This window comes from Silene latifolia, chromosome 2 (genome assembly GCF_048544455.1).
Source record: "Silene latifolia isolate original U9 population chromosome 2, ASM4854445v1, whole genome shotgun sequence".
NCBI classification, from domain to species: Eukaryota; Viridiplantae; Streptophyta; class Magnoliopsida; order Caryophyllales; family Caryophyllaceae; genus Silene; species Silene latifolia.
In genome coordinates, this window is record NC_133527.1 from 60,912,768 (window position 1) to 60,925,362 (window position 12,595).

The following is a 12,595-nucleotide window of genomic DNA, read 5'->3' on the forward strand; positions in this document are numbered from 1 at the left end:
GAGAATAATCATCAACACAGCTCTAACCATCGGAGCAACTCGCTTCCTTTTGCGAGACCAAAAGGAGGAGAGATAATCGTGATCAGAAAATAACTCAGAGGTCTTCAGTTAGAAAACCATGGTGGTGGAGAGGGGTTAGAAGCATATTCTATAATAGGTGCTAAACTGAACTCCTTTGTAATATAAACAAGTGGCTGCAAGAGTTTGGAATAGTACAAGAGCAGTTCATGATGAGTCATAAATATATACATATTTATGCCTCCCCTTAATTACTTTTAATACGGTTTTCGTGCTAGTTTATATCATTTACATTCCTTTTATGTTAGAATGTCGATACTTCCGATATTTGATGTTTAATGCAGGAATGATGCATTTGAGGAGCAAAGGAATGAAACGGGCATCGCGAAGTAGGCGTGGAGGAATACACGGAGCATGGCACGAGAATCCATAAGAATGAAGGAAGACAAGTTAAGAAGAAAACACGAAGAAAGGAGCAGAAACAAGTGATGCCACGATCAACTGAGCTGGGCTCGATCGAGAAAGCTTGCACTTGATCGAGTACTGCGAGGCTCGATCGACGAACCATCAATTTCTATATTTTCCGCAATTTTCCTTAAGTCGGTTATGTTTTATTATAAATACCTAAACCGTACCCTAGTTTATTTTACACTTTACTTTTACCTAGTTTCGTATAGTTACTTTAAAAACTCTCTGAGAATACTCTTAGTTTAGTTTATTTATTATTCGCTTCGGATCTATTGCCCTTTAATTAAGGTACTTCGTTAATCTTTCTTAAGTTATTATTAATTCAAGTTCTATTTCATTCAATTATTTTGTTCATCTTATTATTCCTTTACTCATATTATTCATTAATCTTATTGTTGTTATTCCCTTTATCATGAGTAGCTAATTTCATAATCTAGGGAGAAAGGGGATCTAGGTTGTTAGAAAAGGGGTTATTATGAATTGATTGTTAAATTGCTTTTGATTGCTGTTTAATTATAGTCTTACTTCTAATTAGTTATTTACTGATCAGAATTGATTAATTAGTCTTTCAGAAACTAGGATTTTCACCGACCGGGTTAAGGCTAGTATAGGCTATGATAATTGAATTAAACTGACTTAATGATAGCGATTTCATGTTAAGTTTAGATCTAAAAAGACATATTAGAATTGACTGATCATATGACTTTCAACAATATAAATTGTCCAATCAATGAATTAAACCATACCCCTTGATGACTACCCTGTGAACCCGATCCCTAGACTTCTTAATATTATTGTTATTCATCTTTATTTTACTTGTTATTAGTTGTTAGAAATCAAACATTCAAATCCCCCATAAAATATGGTTACTTTAAGACGATCTAAATATAAACAAATTTGAATAATTACCACTTTGTAACACTCCCATCTACCAAGGAGCCTTAACAACACCTTCCCCAGCAGATAAGGGCGTTACCATCTCGGTTGCCCGAGAAACAGTAATAATCAAATGTCGATAAAAGAACAATTATGTTTATTTACAAGTGATTAACAAAAAGGAAAGATACAACTTGTGACAACTACCAACTACATGATACTATCTCTGTGATGACTCCCTGTAGACTCGTCCCTCCAAGCACCCAGCTATGATCAAGATATCAACCTGCTAAGATCGACTGCTCACCATAATGGTTCACGGCAGACACAAAAGAAGAAGACAACACAACAACAACAACAACAACAACAACAACAACAACAACAACAACAACAACAACAACAACAACAACAACAACAACAACAACAACAACAACAACAACAACAGGCAAGGTCAGTAAATGAAGGAACACACAAAACCAGACACAACAAACATGCACATACCCTCTTCCCCAGTCACCTACAAACCTCTGACTGCCCGAAGGTCTAGTGCTGCCAGATTACCAATCGCAACTAGAAATCCACAATGCCAGTGGGGGACCGCAGCCGTACCCACCAAATCCCTGCTCATCTATTCCCAGCGATAACCCACGTTCCTTAATGTGCACATCCCCTTCTGTGGCGGGTTCCACAGAAGGCGAATCAAGGGCGTGAGGCCACTCCCACAAGTGACTCCACTCGGCCGAGGACACGCCTCGCGAACCACAGAAAAAAAACAACAACCAAACATAACCAATCGACTCAACCAATCAGAACACCAAATACAATCAAGCACTACAACTGACATACTAGACAACCAACAGTACTGAGTAGGAGAAGCTACCTCTAGCAAACCGTAGTGATTCCGCACATGACCGTAAGACAACAAGCAACCACCATAACCACCTATAACAAACTGTATGACCATCTATTACTACTGTCACAAGCACAAATGAAACCAAGGAAGACAATGATGATGATGATGTCAACATACCTATATATAGCAATCCGGCGACAAGACCGCTACCTGACTCATGCATCCCATCCCCATGGTGTCTCCACCCACGAATGCTCCAAAAAGGGTGAATCAAGGTGAAGAAGAAATGATATGATGGCATCTAGGTTTAGGAGAGAAGGAAAAGAAATGACTTGGGTTTCACGATATCACGATTTATATTTCCCCGCTGAACTCCCGTTACTCGATCGAGTATACAACTTACTCGATCCAGTGGCCTCTACTCGATCGAGTGACTAAGCTACTCGATCGAGTAGCCTCCGCTAGATCGAGTTACCAGAACTAAAAGGGTTACTGTGTCACAAGGTTACTCATAAGGTTTCCGAAGGTCTAGATAGGTGTCTAAGGTCAGTCAACGAAGGTCAACGGGTCTCTAAAAGGACGGGTATAACATTCTCCCCCCCCCCCCCCCCTAAAAAGAACTTCGTCCCCGAAGTTCAACTCATCATCCCCCACGACTCAAGGTGGAACGCAAACTAAGACACTGACAACCATCCCCCTGACAAGGACAAGCACAGCCGAGCTTATATACCACCCATCCATGTACGCCCACCACACATCATCATCATCTACTTTAGCAACACACTATCAAATATGATCTCCTATCGAGTCATCAAACATGCCTTATACGCGAGAACACACTAACGCAGTCGTTACTACCACTTACTAACTGAATTTTATCCTTGCACGATTTCATAGATCACTCACATCATTACATGAGATTACAACTCGACTGAAACTTGACATTACGAAACAATTTTATCATACGAGGAAACCAACAACTATCATGGTACCTCATTGACATTACATAGATAAAATGTATGCATGTTGAAATCCATATTAGATGTAAATAACAACAAATAAGCAAGCGAAATGTACCGTCACCCAATTATTATACATGAACATTGGGAATTCGTTAAGTGCCATTACCCTATCATGTGTACTCGACATAACCAGCTGTAAACTTAAGACCGCAATGATAAACTATAACCACCGTTCAACATGGTACTGCAAGCAATTCAATTAAGCATCCATGGGTGAAAATAATGAAAACCATACTGATATTATATAAACTGCACTTGAAACATGATAACGTGATTACCAACAATGACAATAGAACCCATTATCCCAAAGTATATATACATGACTATCATCAACAATTTATAACGAAACAATCGATAATCAAGGGCACTCGATCGAGCTAAGGAGAAACTCGATCGAGTTGATGCTACTCGATTGAGTTCAACATCTACTCGATCGATTATGTCGAGTCCAGTAAGCACTTCCAATTCCCATACGCAGTTACTCGACCGAGTTAGGGGCACTCGATCGAGTAACCACAGGTCAAGCTACTTGATATACATGTTGTCATACAAGGAAAACATAATTATCACCGGAGTTTCATCTCCGACATTATCCACCTGCATATAAAGTTCCAAAATCCAACAAAATACGGCCTTATGGCCAATTACAAACCAACGTATTGTTAGAGTATGTGTCCTCAACAATAGTGCGATCACATGATTTGAATATCATTTTTAAATCTCAATTAAGAATACGTAAGGGATGATTCATTAATATAGTCAATTGATCAACATTAATCAGTAATGATTGGCTTGCTAGAGTTTGACGTTACTATCGTAGGACGGTGGTGGTCAGTTGATCCCTTAAGGTCACACCTATAGGATGATGGCCTAATCAGTATAGTTAATTAGTTGTACATTGATACAAGTTAATTAATTCCTTAAATAAAAACAATTTATATTTATGAGAGGAAATATGTATCTTATTTTAATTCGATTAAATGAGATTCGATTTAGTGGATTAATATGTTAATTTACTAAATTATGTTGAAGTTTTATAAATAGTTCGAGGTAGAGGTAATTAGTTATTTACATTTACAAGAGGTAGTAAATTTAACTAACTAGCTATTATGAGACCCATTATATGTTGATATAATGATAAAATATTACTCAATAAGTTGAGTCAATATATGTTTATTAATTTGTCACATAATTGTTGTATGATCAAATTAATATTTAATTATGTAAGATAATTAAACATAAGACTATTAAGCATTTGTGGGACAAATATTATAAGATAAAAATGGACTCATATATACTCAAGTGCACCGTCCAAAATGATGTGCATGCTTGAGTTTTTGGTTTTGTCATTTTGTTGTTGGAAAGATGCTCCAACATCTTATGACATGCTTTATTCCTAGCCTACTACCTGCACAAAAAGAGGATTGCATAAGATAAAATGAGAAAAATCAAAAATGCGCCATAAAAGAGCATTTGGACGGATCATTCAATGAGAGTAGAAGAATTTTGTTCTTATTATTACTCTACTTTTCTATCAAAAATATACATGCAAAATCCCTCTCTCATACTTATTTTTCCTTCTCTAAAACTTGAGAAGTTTTAATCTAAATTGTTCAAAAATACTACTAATATTATTAATGTAATATATGAGTATTAGTAGTCATTTTTAAGGTAGACTACTAAATAAATATCTAGCAAATATTATTTAGTAGAGATAAGGGCTAATCTTGGGTGCATCTCTTCAGGAGGGTTTCTACATTTGAGACCAAGGTTGGAGGGTCTTCCATTAACATTTAAGCTCAAGAATAAGTGATGGTAGGAGACCTTCCTTGTGCCCAAAAATCCGAAAATAACAATGTAAGAACCATTGTTTTCTTATTTTATCTCTTATTTAGTTATGCATGCACTAGATCCTTGAAACACATATTAATATGTTAATTAGTTCACCATTAGAGATGTCTAATAATCAGTATATGAACCTAACAATTGGTATCAGAGCAAGGTTGGAGGGTCTTTCAGTAATTATTTCTTCGAAACCTAAAGTGGATAGGAGTCACGTTATTTTTGAAAGTAACAAACCTGTAACTTATTAAGATGCTTTATCTAGTTTCAACTCCGCATAAGTCCGAATTAAGCATAAACATTATGATGTTTATGTGACTTGGTTGATTGGTGGTAAGAGGTTTACACCAATTGCAACGCTTCGTTAAATTTGAATTTCATAATATTATTTAACTGTTGGATTTTAAAATGATCTTGCATGAGTTTTGTAAATCGCAACTATCCTAAGGTAGGATACGAACTTAAGAAGAAGTCTTAAGTAAAAGTTAAGGAGTTGAATTGTTTGTTTTGATCAGGTGATAAACTTTTCTCGAATTGTCGAGTAGTTTTGTTTATACGTGAAGTTTAGTGGGAGTAGGGTGGCATTATTAGTCTTATACGTGATTGACATATTGATCACTGTGAGTGATGAAAGAATTAGGAGAAGGATTATACATCTCTAAAGTATCCAGACCTATAAAGATAGTTCTAAGAGGATATTAGCGTTAAATGAATATTCTTATATTGATAAAAGTCTAGACAAGTTCAAAAGTGTTGAACATGTAGAAATTGAATCCACATGCTTCCGCTGCGAGATCAATTCATTATGCTAAGATGTATTTCCATTCTTAAACCTCGTATACTTGGAGTATGAAGAGATGTTATAAATCGAATCTTTGAGAGAAGTCACTATATAGCCACATAGTTCATTAGTTAGTACTCAGGAAGTACTAAAGAGATGAAGCTAAGCATTTAGAAATTAGATTGATTTATGTGCAGGGAGTTACACAAAAACCATATTCTAAACGCATAAGGATGGTTAGAGAACCATCTTGGCTATATATTAATTAAGGAGGACATCTGCTAGAAACATCCTAGGCAGTTGAACAATGAGATATACAAAACGAAAATTGAGTACACTTGCAATAATGAGATATGCAAGAAGGAGGGGATCATATTAGGATTCGGTTTTGTGAATTGGAGGAACTATGGTAGTTCGTTCCAATAACCGAAGTTCTTATCCCTACAAACTATGAGGATAGTGGGAGTCATTCAAAGGCAAGAGAGCCTATGTCCAGATTTGATCTACACACTTACTCAAAGAAATTCTTATAATACAAGATTATACACAAGAATGGGAAATAGTATATATATAGTAAGGTTAGGGAAAGTGCAAAGTATTGCTAAAACTTGCTAACCAAGGCCTTTTCATAGGCTAAGCATGATAAGTCATGCCATTTTAATTGAGTTGAGATGTATTGTTATATACAATTGTTGGAGTATGTGTCCTCGACAATACTGCGATCACATGTTTAAATCTCCTAATAAGAATACGTAAGAGATGATTCAATTATATAGTCAACTGATCAATATTAATCAGTAATGATTGGCTAACTAGAGTTTGACATTACTGTTGTTCGACGGTGGTGATTAGTTGATCCCTTAAGGTCACACCTATAGGACAATTACCTTAATAGATAAGTTAATTAATTGTATATTGATACAAGTTAATTAACTCCTTAAAAATGGAACAATTTGATTTGTGAGTAAGAATAAGTATCTTATTGTGATTTGATTAAATAAGATTTATTTAGTAATTAAAAGATTTTATTACTAAAATTCATTATTGTTTGTGAAACAATTAAATTAAGAATGATTGATTAATTATAATTGCAAAATATTGTGAATTATATTTATATGACCTATTTTAATACTTGTAATAATGTATTACTAGTTAATTTGTCACAAGTAATTTATTTGTTATAAAATGATATTTAAGGGGTTAAATATGCATTAAAATATCTATGGGCATGGTGTGTGACACATGACCTACCGATTTACACTTGACAAAACACAAAATTAAAATGGAGTCCATTTTATATGTAAAGAGGCCGAAATAATGGAGGGTGAAGGCTAGTTAGAGTAGGTAATCATGATGTCCAGTACTTTATTATTTGTTTTGCATTTCTTTTAATATGTTGCACGCATTGCCAAATCGCCATAACAACACATGCATATCATATCGAGTCTTCGACCATGTCAATTATAATTATCGATAATTCGACTTTTAGCTCACTTAAAATTGATAGATAATAAATTGACAAGACCTTTACGTTTAAAAGATTGAGACTTAGCCTTACCAAATAGTAGGAGCCCATGAATCTCAATTTCATAAGGGGTACAATACGATTTTTCGGGATGCTTCTATTGACGTTGGGTAAGGGGGTAATAAGTAGTTATTACACTTCGAAAGTTTGGTTGATCTCAACGAAGGTATTTAGCGTCTGTAGCCGCAATAGATTCGGGCTAAAGATGAATTTAATGTAAAAATTCATCGACCGAGAGTTCTAATTGTAGAATCGGTTAAGAGGGTTAACCCACCAAGTTATATTAGTAAAGATGTAGAGGGCCCGTAGGTTCACATCCAAGTTAATATGAATTTTGGATCTCGGAATCATTTATCATAGTTGGGTAAAGGTCACTATATAAATGCTATACTTGTATTAATATTTTTACAAGTATTATAACGATAAATGTTAATTTATTTCCTTCATATCCGTTTTGTAGTTTTTTTTTCCCCGCAATGGATTCATCTAATATTCTTACACCGATCACCATTAATTTGTGGCTCCAATCATTCAATGAAAAATGCTCCTTGTATGACAATGATACGACTAGAGAACTACGCTTTGGCATTGGTGAGGATGGAAATCTTTGCTACCTAACCACTTTCACACCTCCTACTCCCATTTTCATGCCCACCTCTTTGATAAGAAAATCATGTGAGGAGAATCTCACAAAACTCCATGGCATCCTTGTTTGTAGAAGCAAGGAGAAATATTATATTGAGTGGGAGTTCTAGCAAGAATGTCCTTGCAACTGAAAGGAGTAATGGTATTATTAAAGGGAAGGCAAAGAAGGTTAAGAAACCCAAACTCGATAATAGATTGGAAGTTGATAGTGAGACTACCACAACCAAAACCAAGAAGGGTGCCCAATCCTACGATGAATGTCATTATTGTAATGTCATAGGCCATTGGAAGCGAAATTGCCCCAAGTGTTTGGGAGATATCAAAGCTGGACTTATCACTCCAGTCGGGGTTAAGTAGTGTGGAAGCACTTAGCAAGGGTGACGTGGATCTCCAATTAGCAAATGGATCTAGAGTAGCCGCCATTTCAACGGAAACCTATGTGATGGCCTTAGCTAAGTGATTTTAAGTTGCATCTACATAATTGTTATTATGTACCCACTTTGTCTAAAAACATTATTACCATTTCTATGTTAGACATGCAAGGATTTTCTTTCGCCATCAAAAACAATCATTGTATTTTGTTTAAAATGACTTGGTCGTGAGCCAAGTCACTTCTCTTAATGGTATTTATGTTTTAGACACTTCAACTCAAGCAAATATATCTATATCGTACAATCCAAAAGACTCAAAACAAGTGATCCAAATGATTTATACATTTGATATTGTCGATTAGGTCTCATAAATGAGAAACACATTAAAAAGCTAGTGTCGACTGGAATTATTCAGCCATTTGATTTCTAATCATATGGAATATGCGAATCTTGTCTCCTTGGAAAAATGATTCGTCCCCCCTTTAGTGGTAAAGTGATAAGTCCAATTTATATACATTTTATCCCCATATTTTAGCTCCAATTTATATGTCATTATGCACTAACCTTTAGTGATATTGAGCTAATATTTGTATTTCTAGTTGCATTTGCACGTTCTATCATATTTTGTAGGTACTTAAGCTTTAAGGAGCTTAATTCCACATATTTACAAGCACTAGGATACAAAGCTAAGTTGAAGAGAAGAATGGACCAACAATGAAGTAAAGCATGGACTTGCATGAGCAAATGTAGTGGATTAATTTGAGAATTGCACAACACAAGTCAAGAAATGAGCCCAAGTATAAAATCAAGTGTTAAAGCCCAAGTAGATGAAGATGGGAGAATGCCCTGGATGCTCATCTTAAGATGCTCTTTGAATGCTAATTGTGCAATTAAGAAGGAGTTGATGGCCAACATGGGATTCTCTAGGCAATTACTCAAGTAATTAAGAGAAATATTTGGGGTTGACCCCTTGTATTTGCTCTAAGTTTCACCCCTTATTTCCTATTTAAAGGGTGTAGACTTCAACATTTATGGACACCACCATTCACATATATTTTTATTCCAAAATTCTCTCTAAATATTAGTAGTTTAGTTTAGTTTAGTTTAGTTTAGCTTGTATTAGTTTGTTACAACATTTCTATTCTCAAGTTCAAGATTTATTCCAAGTTATTTCCATTTGCAATTGTTCTTCTATTTTTATTCAAGGTAATTTTATCTTTATTTTAATTATGTTATTTATCATTTCATTTAGCATTAGTTTAGTTTATATTTTCACAATGTTAGAATAATTTACCTTTGTCTAGGGAATAAAGGAAGCCATGCATGATTAAGTAATTTGTAAATGTCAAAATAAGGATAAGTTAATATTGTATAATTGTTTCTATCACATGTTTGCACCATAATGTTTAATCTATGTTTAAAGGCCTTATTCATCGATTAAGTTTGTTCATTCGTTCTAAAGTAGAGAGGCACGGAATTGAATTAGACTAAGCATGTGTAGTAGGACGACCTAGTCATGGACGAGAGTTTCTCTAGGACCCAGTCTATGGTTGATACTAATGTTGTAAGGTGGGTATCTCTAAGCCTAAACATTTACCGCAAAATCAACTTCTTAACTTGACATAAACATTTACGTAATTATCATGTGTGACCCGACCTCCCTAGACAATTTCTTTTTATTGTTGTTTTCATTTTCTTTGCATAATCAACCAATCAATCAATCAACCGCATCGAATCAAGATAAACTTTTCTCCATAACAATTAATTAATAACTCCCGTCTCCTTTGGGTTCGACCCCTAAGTACTACATTCATTTGTTGTCTAGGGTATAAATATTATCTTTGTATAGGTGTGTGATAGCCTATCAAATTTTGTCGCCGTTGCCGGGGAGACGGTTTTGTTTGCTAATTAGTTGTTGAATTTTATCTTATTTTATTTTGTCTCGAGGAACACTTGTTCCTTGAGATTCATCTCACTATTTTCTTGTAGTTTTAGTGCCTATTTTGTAGGTAATAAAGCTTGGCCTTACATAATGAGTTACGAATTCATCCCACAACTCCAAGATGAGCCTTTTCTTGACTATCTTGACCGATTCTACTACTGTTGCGATATATGTCCTTGATGGGGATTATATGGGTCATTTCGTGCTTGGCGGCATGGATTCCGAGACTCGTGGATTGGCTCTAAAATTGAGTAATGGGAATCTCTACAATCTGATTGGGCCGGAACTTTGGAATTTCTTAAATTTCATGGCTTCCGAATGTCGGGAATTAGCACGCCAATTCCATTATTGGTGCATCGAAGAGGAGCTTAAAGTTTTACAGGCTCGTTTGGGAAAAAATTCTCAAGAGAAACCGAGACGACGTGAGCCTATCTTCTCTCATTTTGCTTTTTCACCTCCCCAATGTGAGTCTTTTCCATCTAATGATTTTGATTTATTGGATGATGATGATGGTCCGATTTTATGTTTTAAAATCTCCCCTAGTGTCATTCAAATAGAAAATGTAGAGACTCATGTTGATGACATTAACCCCATAGTAGACAAGTCACCTTCTACAAATGAATTTGTCGAGATTCCTTGTGATTCTAATGAGGTTTCTCCCGAGTCTTTTGACCCACTTGGCAATCCATTTGTAGAGGATGTTGTTGATATATTCGAGAAAGATAAAGGGCTAAGCAATTTTGATATGGAAATTAAGTGGGATGAACCCCTATTTTTGATGACCCTCTCCTTTTTCATTCTTTATGCCACCCATTTGAGACCATATATGATTATAATTTGTGCTCTAACGATTTATTTTATGGTCTTAAGCATGATGCTCCATCTCTTGCTGACAAGTGGAGTGATATGGTGGTAATATTTGAATTCTCTCTTGCGCCCATCGATAAGATTTATTAATTTTTACCCTTGCTTTTTCATGTTTTAATCTTATCAATTGCGTACATATGTTTTCATATTGCTCATGCACAGATATATGATTTACTTCTAAGGGCATTGACGTGCTTTTTAGAGGATGATGGAGGATTCATTAGAAAATAACTAGTTTGTTTTGTTTTAATTTTTACGCAATTTCATGTTTTATTAGAATTAGGAATAAATTTTAGACTAGTTAGCTATTTTGAGTTGTGACTTGTAGGTGTTTGAAGAGGAGAAGAGGCGTTTTGAAGGATAGCATGCTACCCCATGTTGTAACCCCGTTCGGGGTCGTAACATTTCCGTTTCTTCAAAAAAAAAAAAAAAATTCAACGGTCAACCCCGATCGGGGTTGACTACCCCGATCGGGGTCGTAACATTCTTCCTTATTACGCGTTTTAATTAAAAGACGGGATATGCTAATCTTTTCCATATGTTACAAAAGCAAGGGACGGTACTTCTTATCTCTATTTTTTATTCATTTTTCAATCAAATCACCTCCGAAAACCTCTTTTAGCATCAAGGACCTCGTACCCACCGGATGTTTGACCCATTTTTTTTGATGAGATGCTAAGTGAAGGAATCCCCCAATGTTTATGCTAGCTTGGGGGAGGCTCGTTAGTCTAGTAAGTTTTCTTTGCTTTGCATTTTAGTTTAATTTCTCGCAACCCATTAAATATGACCCCTTGTCCTTCTTGTTTATGTGATTTGCGCCATTTTTATGGTTTAGTTGGGTAATTTAATTGTTGGCACATTGAGGACAATGTTGTGTTTAGCTTGGGGGGAGATTGCATTTGCATATTAGTTAGGTTGCATCTAGTTAGTATAAATTTAGTGAGAATTTTTGAAAATTTGTGTGAATTTTTGCTTCTAATCTTTTGCTTGTCCTACTTATGCCCCTTTGTTTATCCCATGTTTAGCTTGATAGCTTTTTATTCACTATGTTTGACGGGATTTAGCATGCATGGGGATGTCTTGACATAGTAGGTGGAAGATGGATTTTGGACCAAGTAAGCTTGATCTTGACTTTGGCAAGCTATAAAAATGGTAAGGTAGAGCTTCCTTAGGCCGGTGAATCCATACCCGGTCTCACTTAGGTGAGTGGTAGTTCTCCTTATGGTGTGTGTTACTTCAAAACGCACAAATATGGTGTTCTTTTCATCTCTTTTAAGCATTACTTTCATTTTGCTATGCATTTTTTAAGCCAAATTCACATTGATAATTTGCCAATTTTCTAGCCCCTTTCACATGTTTTTATTCCCTAGCTACATATAAATAGC